The sequence below is a fragment of the Zootoca vivipara genome, chromosome 10, assembly GCF_963506605.1.
Source record: "Zootoca vivipara chromosome 10, rZooViv1.1, whole genome shotgun sequence".
NCBI lineage: Eukaryota > Metazoa > Chordata > Lepidosauria > Squamata > Lacertidae > Zootoca > Zootoca vivipara.
In genome coordinates, this window is record NC_083285.1 from 11,409,357 (window position 1) to 11,422,562 (window position 13,206).

Here is a 13,206-nt window from a genome sequence, read left to right on the forward strand (position 1 = left end):
TAAGACGGTGCTCTATTTTTTTAGGATATCTTTAGCACATTTCAAGAGGATGATGAGATTGAAATTGCATGGTGGTGATATGGGCTGGGGGGTATATGAAACTATTCTTTATCAGTTGTTTCTTAAGTCTTGAAAAGGTAAAAAAAAATGTGATTTTATCATGCATTCATTATACTATCATAGTACTTATACTTTGGACTGCATTATGTTCTTACCTCAGATAAAAATAATTTTCGCATTGTTGTATGTTGCTAGAGAATACCAGTGATTGTGTTTCATACAGTTCTTATTCAGAAATGGCTTTGAACACAAATGTTTTGCACCTCTTGTCTCATTTAGTTATACTAAGGCGGCACTCCTAACCATAACTACTCAGATGTAATTCTTACCGAATTCAATTAGGTTTACTAGTGGAATTAAAATCGCAACCAACAACAAACAAAGGAATACTTTTTTCTTAAAGAAGCAGATTATAGGCCACAGATGGATGGAGGTTTTCAAATACAGTGGTACCTCGACTTACGAAGCCGATCCATTCCACGGTGCTCTTCGCAAGTCGAAGTCTTTGGTTGTCAAAGCGCCTGTTTTGCGCAAGCATGGAGCATGATTTTGCGCTTCTGTGCATGCGTCGACCACACACGCCGCTTCTGCGCAGGTGCAGAATGCGCGCACGGTGAAAAGACTTCTAGGTTTGTCGACTTCGGAAGTCAAATCATTCGGATGTATCATTCCGTACAGTGGTACCTTGGTTTAAGAACAGTCCTGTTTACAAACGATTTGGTTTACGAACTCCGCAAAACTGGAAGTAGTGTCCTGGTTTCAAACTTTACCTCAGTCTAAGAACGGAATCTGAATGGTGGAAGGGCACTGGCGGCGGGAGGCCTCATTAGGGAAAGCACGCCTCGGTTTAAGAATGGTTTCGGTTTAAGAACGGACTTCCGGAACAGATTAAGTTTGTAAACTGAGGTACCATTGTAAATGGCAGAGGACAGTGGAAACCCAGTGAAGAAACTGGTCTTTTTCACACTTTTCATTCCTCTGTCTTATGCCTACTGTGTGAGAGCTTTCACTTTGATTGCACAACTGTGGACCAAGCACAAATAACAGTATTGTGAAGGCTGGTCTTCAGGTGCAACTGAACATTAGCATGGCCTGTGCTGAGCTTCTGACTGCTGAAAACAACAACCGGGATCCGCCAAAAATAGCAAGGAGCCAGCTCAAATACAAATATAAAAGGAAGGAAGTTGAGGTCATGCCAACCCACCTTTAAGACAAAACATCACATTTTATTTCAAGTATTTAATTATGAAGGTGTCATGCCAGCCACATAACTGCAGAAGGCAACAAGTCTAGGAGTGTAGTCCTTATGGCAATTTGGTGGCATCTTTTATGTCTCCTTCCTGCAACTCCTACAACCAACCTGGTTCCAAATGCAATGCTTTGGTTTATTTTGGACCATATTAGTGAGACTGGGGGGTGGGGGTGTCTTGTCATCTGGGTAGGACCTCCATACACACTGCCCAGGCTTGCGCCGCAGAGAGGTCAGTTCTGGAAACTCAGCAAAAACAAACATGGGAGGCAGCAGTTACAAGTTATAAGCTCAACCTGGGGTGTAAGCGCTATGGGTTGCCTTCGTTGGTGGGAGAGAATATCAGGTCTCAGCTACAAATACTTACATACAGACAGAAATGCTCCCTGTGCAGTGGTACCCCGATTCTCGAACAAAATAGATTCTGGAAGCCCATTCGACTTCCGAAATGTTAGAAAACTGAGGTGCAGCTTCCCATTTGTTGCAAGAGCTTCTTGCACTCAGGGGAAGTCTTATCGCACGTTTGGGTTCCCAAAAACGTTTGGAAACGGAAGCATTTACTTCCGGGTTTTCGGCATTCAAGAACTGAAATGTACGACAGCAGGGGCGCTCGGGAACCAAGGTTCCACCGTAACACAATCATTTTGAGACTGAGTTTGTGTTCTGTTGCTATAACCAATGGGCGGAGGTATTCACCATTCTAATCAACGCTCGCCAGTAATCATTTTGATACTATTGTCTATAGAGGTTCTGTGCTGGTCCCATCAAAGATTATTATGGCAACGTGAAAGCACTCTTTGTACTACAAATTCAAGGGTATTGCAAAACATAATACCTAATTAAAAGCCAGCCTTTCATCTTCCATCTTGGAGCCAGTTTGTCCATTTCCTCAGCTTCTTCTTTCATATCCCTTTGTGCTCCTATCATCATCATTATTATAATCAGGTTTCATTACCAACATATGCTATAACAAACTAATTCATGGCATAAACATTAAAAAGGAAAGAAAAACCATGTTGCACATTAACCTTAATGACACTGGGTCTATAGGATTATCAGCTGATAGTATTAGATAGATGCAGTGCCAAGTTCACATCAGTGCAAAGACAACAGGATAACATTATTTTAATGGAATTTTAATTGATGCTTAATTGTGTAATGAAATTGTGCATGGCATCCGATGGAAGCATTATCCTCCCTTTAAAGCTGATTCAAGTGCATGTGCTAAATTGAATTTCCAATGTCCCACTGCTGTCGTTGATCAGAAAAGTCACAAAGGCTGCCTGAGCGCAGGTAAAATCGTACGGCATGAACATTTTTCTTCTGGGCTGGTGCTTTAGGATAGCAATGATGAAGAGTTGAATGCATTCCAAGCCAGCTGGATTTCACTGTGCAAATATAAAATCTAAGCAACTCCATTTGATATATACTTAACAACAAGCTCCCACCCCAGGCAGCTTAGAAAGATGGCTGTGAAAAATTACAATACTACTGAACTGGCATTTTGAAAATAATTTACAGGCCACAGACAGAGAAAGAAAATACCAGGAGGAGGCAGCTATGGTAAAATGACTGCTGTTTTATAAAAAGGATATAAAATTGGTGTTAGGATCTTAGGGAAGGTGATATATTTGTAACAAATCAACGATGCCGTTGTAAGGCTGGTTCCACCATCAGTTTCAGCTTCAATGGAAATCTCTAAGCAAGACTGTATCTCCACAATTGAAGATACATCACACAATTGGAGACATCACACAGGACCACTAAAGTTACCCAACAGGTATAGGTAGTACCAGCATATAAACCACCAATCCTAAAGCACAGCAATCAAATGCAATAAATTAAGGAGGGGCATTGTAGATGTTTATAAAAGTAAGCATTCTGGGCACGAGGCGAAAATATTCCTCTTCAACCAAGCCTTGGGCTGATTAATATTCTACAGACTTTTAAATGTGTCTATGGGGAGAGCGGGTTATTATTTTGCTGTTTTGTTTCACTCAATGCTCCCCCCCCCTAAAAACAGTTTAGGGGTACTCTCATTTTCCTACTCATATTGAAATACTGCCAAACTTAGACTCACAAAATGTTTAGGGGTATGTTTCCCTCCAGAAAAAAGATTTTACTTATTTACTTGTTTTTATCCTATATTTTAGTCTGTGAACTGCCCTGACATCTTATGATTAAGGGCAGTATATAAATATAATGAATATAATGAATGAATGAATGAACTAGAAATAGACCCAGGGTTCCTTAACTTGGGTCACCAGCTGTTGTTGGACTACGAATCCCATCATCCCTAGCTAGCAGGATCAGTGGTCAGGGGTGGTGGGAGTTGTAGTCCAAAAACATCTGGAGTTCCAAGTTTGGTAAACCCTGATATAGGCTAACATTTATTGGTAATATATGCAGGAGGAATTAAGGAACCTTTTAATGAGGGTGAAAGAGGAGAGAGCAAAATATGGTCTGAAGCTCAACATCAAAAAAACCAAGATCATGGCCACTGGTCCCATCACCTCCTGGCAAATAGAAGGGGAAGAAATGGAGGCAGTGAGAGATTTTACTTTCTTGGGCTCCTTGATCACTGCAGATGGTGACAGAAGTCACAAAATTAAAAGACGCCTGCTTCTTGGGAGAAAAGCAATGACAAACCTAGACAGCATCTTAAAAAGCAGAGACATCACCTTGCCGACAAAGGTCCGTATAGTTAAAGCTATGGTTTTCCCAGTAGTGTTGTATGGAAGTGAGAGCTGGACCATAAAGAAGGCTGATCGCCGAAGAATTGATGCTTTTGAATTATGGTGCTGGAGGAGACTCTTGAGAGTCTCATGGACTGCAAGAAGATCAAACCTATCTATTCTGAAGGAAATCAGCCCTGAGTGCTCACTGGAAGGAGAGATCCTGAAGCTGAGGCTCCAATACTTTGGCCACCTCATGAGAAGAGAAGACTCCCTGGAAAAGACCCTGATGTTGGGAAAGATTGAGGGCACAAGGAGAAGGGGACGACAGAGGATGAGATGGTTGGACAGTGTTCTTGAAGCCACCAACATGAGTCTGACCAAACTGCAGGAGGCAGTGGAAGACAGGAGTGCCTGGCGTGCTCTGGTCCATGGGGTCACAAAGAGTCGGACACGACTATTTGACTAAACAACAACAATGCAGGAAAAATCAGAAATACTTTTTCACAGAGCCCATTAGTAATGTATGGAATTTTCTACCCTGAAATGTGGTGATAGCTACTGGCTTAGATGGCCTTGAAAGAGCAATCTGGCAAATTTGTAGATGCTACTGCTACTGGTATCTTTTAATCATAACTGTTCTTCAGACGTTCTATGCTACTGAATACAGGTTTCTGCAGAGCCAAACCACACACTGCATTTGTAAGTTTGGTTGGTCACTGTGGGGATTACTAGGATGAAGGTCCAAGGTGGTACCCAGAACCATCATTATCTACACAACAGTCTTCAAACTGTTCAGACCTGGGGCACATGGCTTAGTCCAAAAATATATTTTGGGACCCATTTATTATTTTGTTTGACTGTATATTTGTATCATGATATCTCTGTTGTTGCAGGCGAACTTAGATTGGGCTGCAACCAAGTACTGAGTCCAGATACCCACCAACTGAAAACCAAAGATCTGTGCAAGGTTGGTAGACCTGATGTAGCACACAAGCTCTTTAATTATTTGCCCATTTGGCAACCCTTGAATCTGTCAGTAGCATTTGTCCCCAACAGTGGTGGGATCTACTTGCATGAACTGGGATCTGTGACTGAGGGTGGCATGCATCCCATGATAGCACCGGGCTGACCTCTCTGTTGTTCTTATCAATCTTCTGAAGAGCAGAGAGGATGGTTTTCTCCTCCATCATCTCAATGTGGAGGGAAATGATCCTCTTTGCCCTTATCAGATTATTCTCAAGAACAGAGATCAATATGTTCTCCTATCCCATCTCTGAGCTGGGCTGACAGGAACCTCTCTGGATAACCCAGTGCCGCAATGGGGAGAAAAACACCCTTTGTAAAGCTGGACTATAATAACAGTCTGATCTTCTCTAGCATATCTGAGTACATCATGGTTCATTTTTTTTAAAAAAGAGGAGTTGGAGGCGAAGGTTTGATTAAATCTCTTCTGTTAACCTCAATAGAATTTCTGTCTCTGGTTTCCTCTTTTAAGAAAGCAAGGTAGATTTTAAGTTTTCTTGACTACTACTTTTTATTTTATCTTATCAGATGCATTTTGAACTTTTGTTTTCCATTTGGTTTGCTAACTGTCATGAAGAAGACTAGGAGAGAAAGCGAGCAATTGTTTTTCCGTGTGGGCTGTGATATGTGTGTGAAGTATGCAAAAACATGAAGTTTTTGCCCACCCACTTTGACACTGACTACTGGTATTCCCCCTCCCCCCTCACTGAGGGATTGCAATGATACATTGTGTCTCCCAGGCTGAATTGGGGTAGTCAACCTTTGTCTAACATGGGATAGGCAATACGATGCCCTCCAGATGCTGTTAGACTTACATTCCCCATCAGCCCCAGCTACCATGGCCAGTAGTCAAGGATGATGGGAGTTGTAGTCAAACAACGTTCGGAGGACACCATGTTGACTACCCCAGTCTATATAAAGGAAATACCTGTGATCAGATGAAATGTACGTGGCCACTTTCCTTTCCTGACAACTGGGTGGTGATGAATTTATGGTTCTCTGAATCAAGGTGTGCTGCCGATAGCTGGATGAGAGAGAATCAGTGTTGACTCTTTATATCTTGTATTTCATATGAAACAGATTGCAGCTGCTGCTCATAGTCTAACTTACATTTTCAGGTCTACGATTTAAAAAAATGCAAAGTGTGATAAATGCATGCTTGAGAATGCTTGGAAGAGCCAGGACTTTCTGTCACACACTTTCAATTGTATGCTTGTATACTAGACCCTCCAAGTGTCCCTATTTTCCATGGACAGCCCCAGATTTACAGAAGCCGTATTGGTTTCTGATTTGATTTCAGAATGTCCCACTTTTCCTTAGGATATCCCTATCTTCATCAGAGAAATGTTGGAGGGCATGGAGTTATGCAACCCCCAAGCCAAGGAGATAAGTAAGTATACACACATTTATAAGACATATGAAGGCAGACGTATATAGTATTATTATGTTTTTAAATATATTGGAAGCCACCCAGAGTGGTTGGGACAACCCAGTCAGATGGGTGAGATATAAATAATAAAATGATTATGATTATTGTCAGAGGTTCTTGTGGCTACTCTTGAGTAACGACACTCCACACCTCCTTGTCTTTAAGGTGTTTTTATTGTGCATATTATTTCCAGTGCAAAGAGTCTGGAAAAGATGTCTGCTTAGTCAGAGTCAGAACCTCGCAATGGCTTCTTTCTCTTTCGTGCCCAATATAACAGCTTGGGAACCCCAAAGCGCCTCCCTCTCATCCTACGGGGTGCCATGCGCCTCAATTCAGGCGTCGGGGGGAAGGGCCATCCTCCTGACTGCTCTCCCGTGGCCAATCCCATCATTTCCTCCCCAGCTGCCTCCTTCTCTACTCAGTGTTGAGGCTCTATGATGCTGCTAGAGCCTCGACCCTCCTTCTCTACTTCCTGATTCCTGTAATCTGATCTGCTACTGGACTTGCTGCTCTGTGAGGAACTCGACCTGATTGGGGGGGGGGGCTGTTCCCTATAAGCCCTCCCCTTACAATTATTGACTAGGATGTCCCTATTTTCATTGGAAAAATGTTGGAAGGCATGGTATACTCTGTTGGTAAACTTGGGTTTGCTGCTGTGTCATGTGTGAAGCAACCCAATATAGTTTTAGATCACGCTAGAAATAATTATTTTGTAAAGACTGAAGCATGTCCCACTTACTTACACATGACTTACTCCCATGGAAGTGTGCATGGGAGACTTCTAATATGCTTCTGTTTGTTGTTGTCCGACTCTTCGTGACCCCATGGACCATAGCACGCTAGGCACTCCTGTCTTCCACTGCCTCCCGCAGTTTGGGCAAACTCATGTTCGTAGCTTCAAGAACACTGTCCAACCATCTTGTCCTCTGTCGTCCCCTTCTCCTTGTGTCCTCAATCTCTCCCAACATCAGGGTCTTCTCCAGGGAGTCTTCTCTTCTCATGAGGTGGCCAAAGTATTGGAGCCTCAGCTTCACGATCTGTCCTTCCAGTGAGTGCTCAGGGCTGATTTCCTTCAGAATGGAAATCTGTTTGTAAAGCAATACATTTTGCTTCGTGACGCATAACTGGGTTTGTGGCATTTAGCTTCTGCAATCACATCTCAGAGGGAGTGCCTAACTGCTCTGCTTTTTTGGTACAGGTGTCAAATAGTGATTACAAACGCCGACCAAAAGCTCTACCTGGATTAAGCCTATGTGTGTTCATAACACATTGTTTTGATCCCCACTGTCAACAAAATATAGTTATAATGAAAAGTGATGCTGGTGGCAGCATTGCTCCAGTTTAAGGCCTGCAAGCCGAGTGGAAACTTTTAATGAGTCATAATTTGCATGTTTATCACAATGTGCACCAGTGGCATTTCCACTTTCAAACCTTATTTTTTTGCTAGGTAGCTTAGTTGCTGCTGATACAGGTCAAAATCTTGAAGTTGCTCTTGAGGACCATAATGGGACATCCGAGATTGGGATCAGAGGTGAGGGAGGCTTCTGTCAATTCATGATGCTCTGCTTAAATCAGGACACTTGGAGGGTATGGAAAGTTAACCTATCATTTTTTTTCTCAACTCTCCACAGCTCTGAGGTCTTAGTCTGGCTTCTGGAAGTATGTCTGTGGTGCAGGAGGAAGAAGAGGCTCAGGCCGGTGTTGCGTCTCCCAATGTTGTGCAAGCTGGCGCAGCCTTCAGCTAGACTGCTGGTCCATAAGGCATCTCCCGTCACTGCTCAGCTCAGTGCCTTAGCTGCCAAGTATCCTGTTTTTCACAGGAAACCCCCAAATTTTAATCCGTTTCCCGCTGTTCTCCCGAATGGAAAAGAATCCCGGAAATCCCCCAGATTTCCTACCTGCCAGGGAGCCTCCATATTGGGTGCTGCTCGGCCCATGTGTGGGCACCGGAAATAGGGCAGAAGAGCACTGGAAGTTGCTTCTACACATGCCTGGTGGTCATCTTGGTGGTGGCCGCATGGTAGCGGCCCAACTTCCGGTCTCGCGCCACTGGTGATCCTGCATTTTTCAGCGGGAGACTTGGCAGGTATGCTCAGTGCGGCTTCGCCACACCTATCCGTCTGGCATCTCCCAATGCTGTTCAGGATGTGCTGGTTCCATGGTGTCTCCCAATGCTCTCCTGAGAACATGGAGGAGGGGGAGGACAGCAGACAAAGGCAGGAGGGTGAGGAAGAAGAAGAAGAAGAAGAAGAAGAAGAAGAAGAAGAAGAAGAAGAAGAAGAAGAAGAAGAAGAAGAAGAAGAAGAAGAAGAAGAAGAAGAAGAAGAAGAAGAAGAAGAATAGTTTGGATTTGATATCCGGCTTTATCACTACCCGAAAGAGTCTCAAAGTGGCAAACATTCTCCTTTTCCTTCCTCTCCCACAACAAACATTCTGTGAGGTGAGTGGGCCTGAGAGACTTCAAAGAAGTGTGACTAGCCCAAGGTCACCCAGCAGTTGCATGTGGAGGAGTGGAGACGCGAACCCGGTTCACCAGATTATGAGACCCCTGCTCTTAACCACTACACCACACTGGCTCTCCACCACACTGGAGAGAGCAGGACAAGCAGGTGAGGAAAGGGTCAGCAACAGAGAGGAGGTGAGGGATGGCATTGTCAGGAGGGTGGGAGGTGCCCCGAATTGTCCTCCCTAAATATTGAGGGGGGTGGGGTGAGTATGACTTTCATTTTTGGCTTCAAATTTGCTCAAAGTCAAACAGTAAGTAAAAACTGAATTAAGCAACTACGGTAGTGAACACACACGCATGCACACACCTCTGAAATTGTGTTTGTGATGGAACCTCAGCAGATTGGGTGACTTCCTGTATTAAACTCTGTGACTGCACTGAATTTGCAGGGAAAACAAATCGATATAATACTCCTTATAATGACTATGCTTTTTTGTGTAAGTCAACAAATCTCCTATTAATTAACCAGTGATTAAAGTCAGCTTGTGAAAATTAATCACAGCCTGGAAAAGCCATTTGTCCATGTGTGCTTCATTACGGTGGTGTTTGCCCTTCAGGCAAGAAAGCAGCAAGTAAATGCCACAGAATGAGCAGATTAAACTGTTGCTACACTGATCTGTTTGCCAGAGATTCCAATTCTTCCCCTCCTAGCTTATGGGTTCTATGAAGTGTGTCTGTTAAGCTTGTGCTATGAACTAAATGAACATTCATAGCCGTTTTGCAAGAACGTGGCAACTTAATCCGCCAAATGCATGCTTTGGGTGTTTAGCAAAAGAATAATAGCATACATCCAAATTCAAGTGTGTGACATTGTTGAAACCAGGACATCTGATAAACACAGTAAACTTTTGGAAATTACGACCCAATTTATTTAGATCCGTTTTTGTACTTTAAAAAGCACTTTGGTCAAATAACTTACTAGCACATTTCTTTTTTTATTCACATCATTCTGCACTCAGGCTCAATGCAATTTACAGAACATAAGCAAAAATCCAGATTTTATCTTAAAAATTGCAATGTTACAATTATTACTATTCCCCCTAGAATAACACACACAAGTCCCACCCAACTTGCACCTTAGTCAGGGTGAAGAGAAACAGCTCATGTGCTCCAAATTCTAGGAAAGGGCCTTCTTAAAGTGCTAAAGTGTTGATGTACCTGTTTATGAAAGCATGATAACATTTTTCATGGATTGCACCATTTCAGAATGTGGGACAAGAGGTGGCAGCTGCTGTTTTGGAAACACTGCTCACAGGGACCTGAATTATATGTACTCTGTCTAAGGTGGAACAAGACTGGAATGAGTTACTGGAATTTGAGGTGGGTCCAGTCAGGGCCGGCTCTAGGGGTAGGCTGGGTGGCGCAGGGCACCAGGGGGGCTCCACGTGGCAAAGCCGCACAGAAGCCGTGCTGCGCCCGCCCACCAGGGCGAGGGCGCCGGAGCGATCTCCGCACCACGGCGCCAGGGCGCCCGACATGCTTGAGACGGCTCTGGGTCCAGTCTTATCCCGGAGGCTTCTAAGATCATAGAATCATAGAACTGTAGAGTTGGAAGAGACCACAAAGGTCATATCGTCCAACCCCCTGCAATGCATGAATCTTTTGCCCAACATGGGGCTCGAACCCATGACGACTGAGCTACAGTAGATGAAGAAAGGAAGAATGAAAATAGGATTGGAAGTTGTGTGGCTTGAGGTGCACATCGTGTTTAAAAACCAGAAGCTTTCCTACTAGGTACGGTATTACAGGAGTGGCTATACAAAGACCGCAACAAGACTTATTTGAATATGCAATGAATACTATTAGCAAATAGTATCAGCAAAATATTGGAAAGAAGAAGGTATCCCAGCTAAAGAAGATTGGCAATATGCTGAAATGGCAAAATTGACTTTGAAATTAAGAGGAAGAGATGACAATGAATTTAAAGAAGATTGGAAGGACTATACAGAAAGCAATACACAGGTTAACACATTAGAAGGATTTTAAGAATACTTGGTAAAGACATTATGACTGGACAATAAGTAATTTCAATGATTTTATAATTTAAAATGGACATGTGGTGTGATGATAAATAATGGAACCAGGGAAGGGAATAGGGGGAAGTCAACTCTATTTTTTTCTATGTTTGAATATGTATTTTTATTTTTGTTTTTGGAAAATTAATAAAATAATATTTAAAAGGTGCACATCCCCTGTCCTCAATTTCTCCCAAACACACCCACACACAGCTGTGAGGCAGATATATATACACCTTATTCTGCTCTTCTTTTTCATATTTGGACTATCCAAGCACTATCGATCACTTGACGTTTACTGAACTGGGTTTTTTCTCTGCAAAAATTGACCCTGAATTTTCTGAATTTTATTGACATGGATGCTACATTTGTGTTGTATTTTATGCTGTTTTTTAAGCTGTTTTAAAGTTGCTTTTAATTAATACTTCATATTTGCTGTTAGATGACCTGAGCCCGGTTTTCAGACTGGGAAGGGTGGGGTATAATTATTATTATTATTATTATTATTATTATTATTATTATTATTAACTACCTATGAACAGATTGCAGCAAGCTGTGCTAAATGCCCATTTTCCCCCCACACTATTTAGTTACTAACCACTTCTCTCAAAACCTGAGAAGAAAACCACCCAGTAAAAGAAACCATAAGAAAATAACAAAAGAATCCCCTTTTTTGTACTCCTGGTCTTGCCATGTCTTTTCTGATTGATGTGCTCTATCTCTGGTGGGTTAGCAGGGCCCCACTCTATCCTCACAACTGTCCGTTCCATCTGTCACCTCTTACAAGTGCATTAAACCTCTAATAGGGTTCCTGTACCTATGGGACCACTTTGGCTCAATAAAATAGCTTTTATTTAATAACAGATCACCGATTATAGATAATTTAATAAAGGAGGTATCCCAAAAGTGCAAAAGGAAGGTGTGCGGAACTTGCAGGGTGTTTTGTAAAGAAGACAGACAGAGATAGATGGATGGGGACAATTGTAGGCAGGCCCTCAGGTCGACGAGAGAATAGGTAAACCAATCACAAAGAGCCACAGGGTACCAGAATGTCAGCCAACAGAGCAAAAGGACTTCAGGATGCCAGAGGTTTTAATCTTGTTTTCTCCACTGGTGAACTTGCTTATTTGTTCCTTTCCTCGAATTAGAGAGTATGCTTTCTCGTTGCAGAAAGCTGATCCCTAGTATACACTTATCACTACCAGGAAAAGAGCAAAGCAATTTTTTTGCAGTAGAGCAATTCATAAATAAGTGGTAAACAATGTGAAATTTAGCATGTCCACAGCCCGGACCATGGAGTGGCAAAATGTAAGTGCTCCTAGTTCTAATACCACAGAAGAGGAAGGAAGACAGCTCATAGCCTCTTTTGCTTCCATTCGCTTAGCTACTCTGATGTCATAGAGGTACTAGATGACTAAAGGCCAGGCAATCATGAACTCAGGAAGAACTGGAATTTTAGTGTTAATGAGCAACTTGCAGAAAGTAAAATCATGTAACCCACAGAGAGCCAGAGAGCAATAAAGCGTAAACTGCTAGAGATGAGGCAGTAATGGAAATAAACTTGGTATATGGAGATCATCTTAATAGGATGACTAGATTTATTCATTTTTAAATACTAAACCACAGCTTCTTTCGCATGTGGATTCTATGGTGGCATATGGTGGCATAATATTGCACACATCCATGCAATATTAAAACAATAAAAATCAAAACAACATACAGTAATCAAACCTTAAATGACAAACCAGAATGATAATACTGACCTATTAATCCAGCTATAAGGTATGCGGGTGGAGCTGTGGTCTAAACCACTGAGCCTTGGGCTTGCCGATCGGAAGGTCAGCGGTTCGAATCCCCATGACGGGGTGAGCTCCCGTTGCTCGGTCACAGCTCCTGCCAACCTAGCAGTTCGAAAGCATGTCGAAGTGCAAGTAGATAAATAGGTACCGCTACAGCGGGAAGGTAAACGGCTTTTCTATGTGCTGCTCTGGTTCACCAGAAGTGGCTTAATCATGCTGGCCACATAACTGGGAAGCTGTACGCCGGCTCCCTCGGCCAGTAAAGCGAGATGAGCGTGCAACCCCAGAGTCGTCTGCGACTGGACCTAACGGTCAGGGGTCCCTTTACCTAATCCAGCTATAACAATACTGTAACATTAAAAAGCTTGGGCAGACAAAAATGTCTTAACCTGATACTAAAAGCAGTACAGCAGTACCAGTGTTGACACAAAATGGCTTAGTACAAAA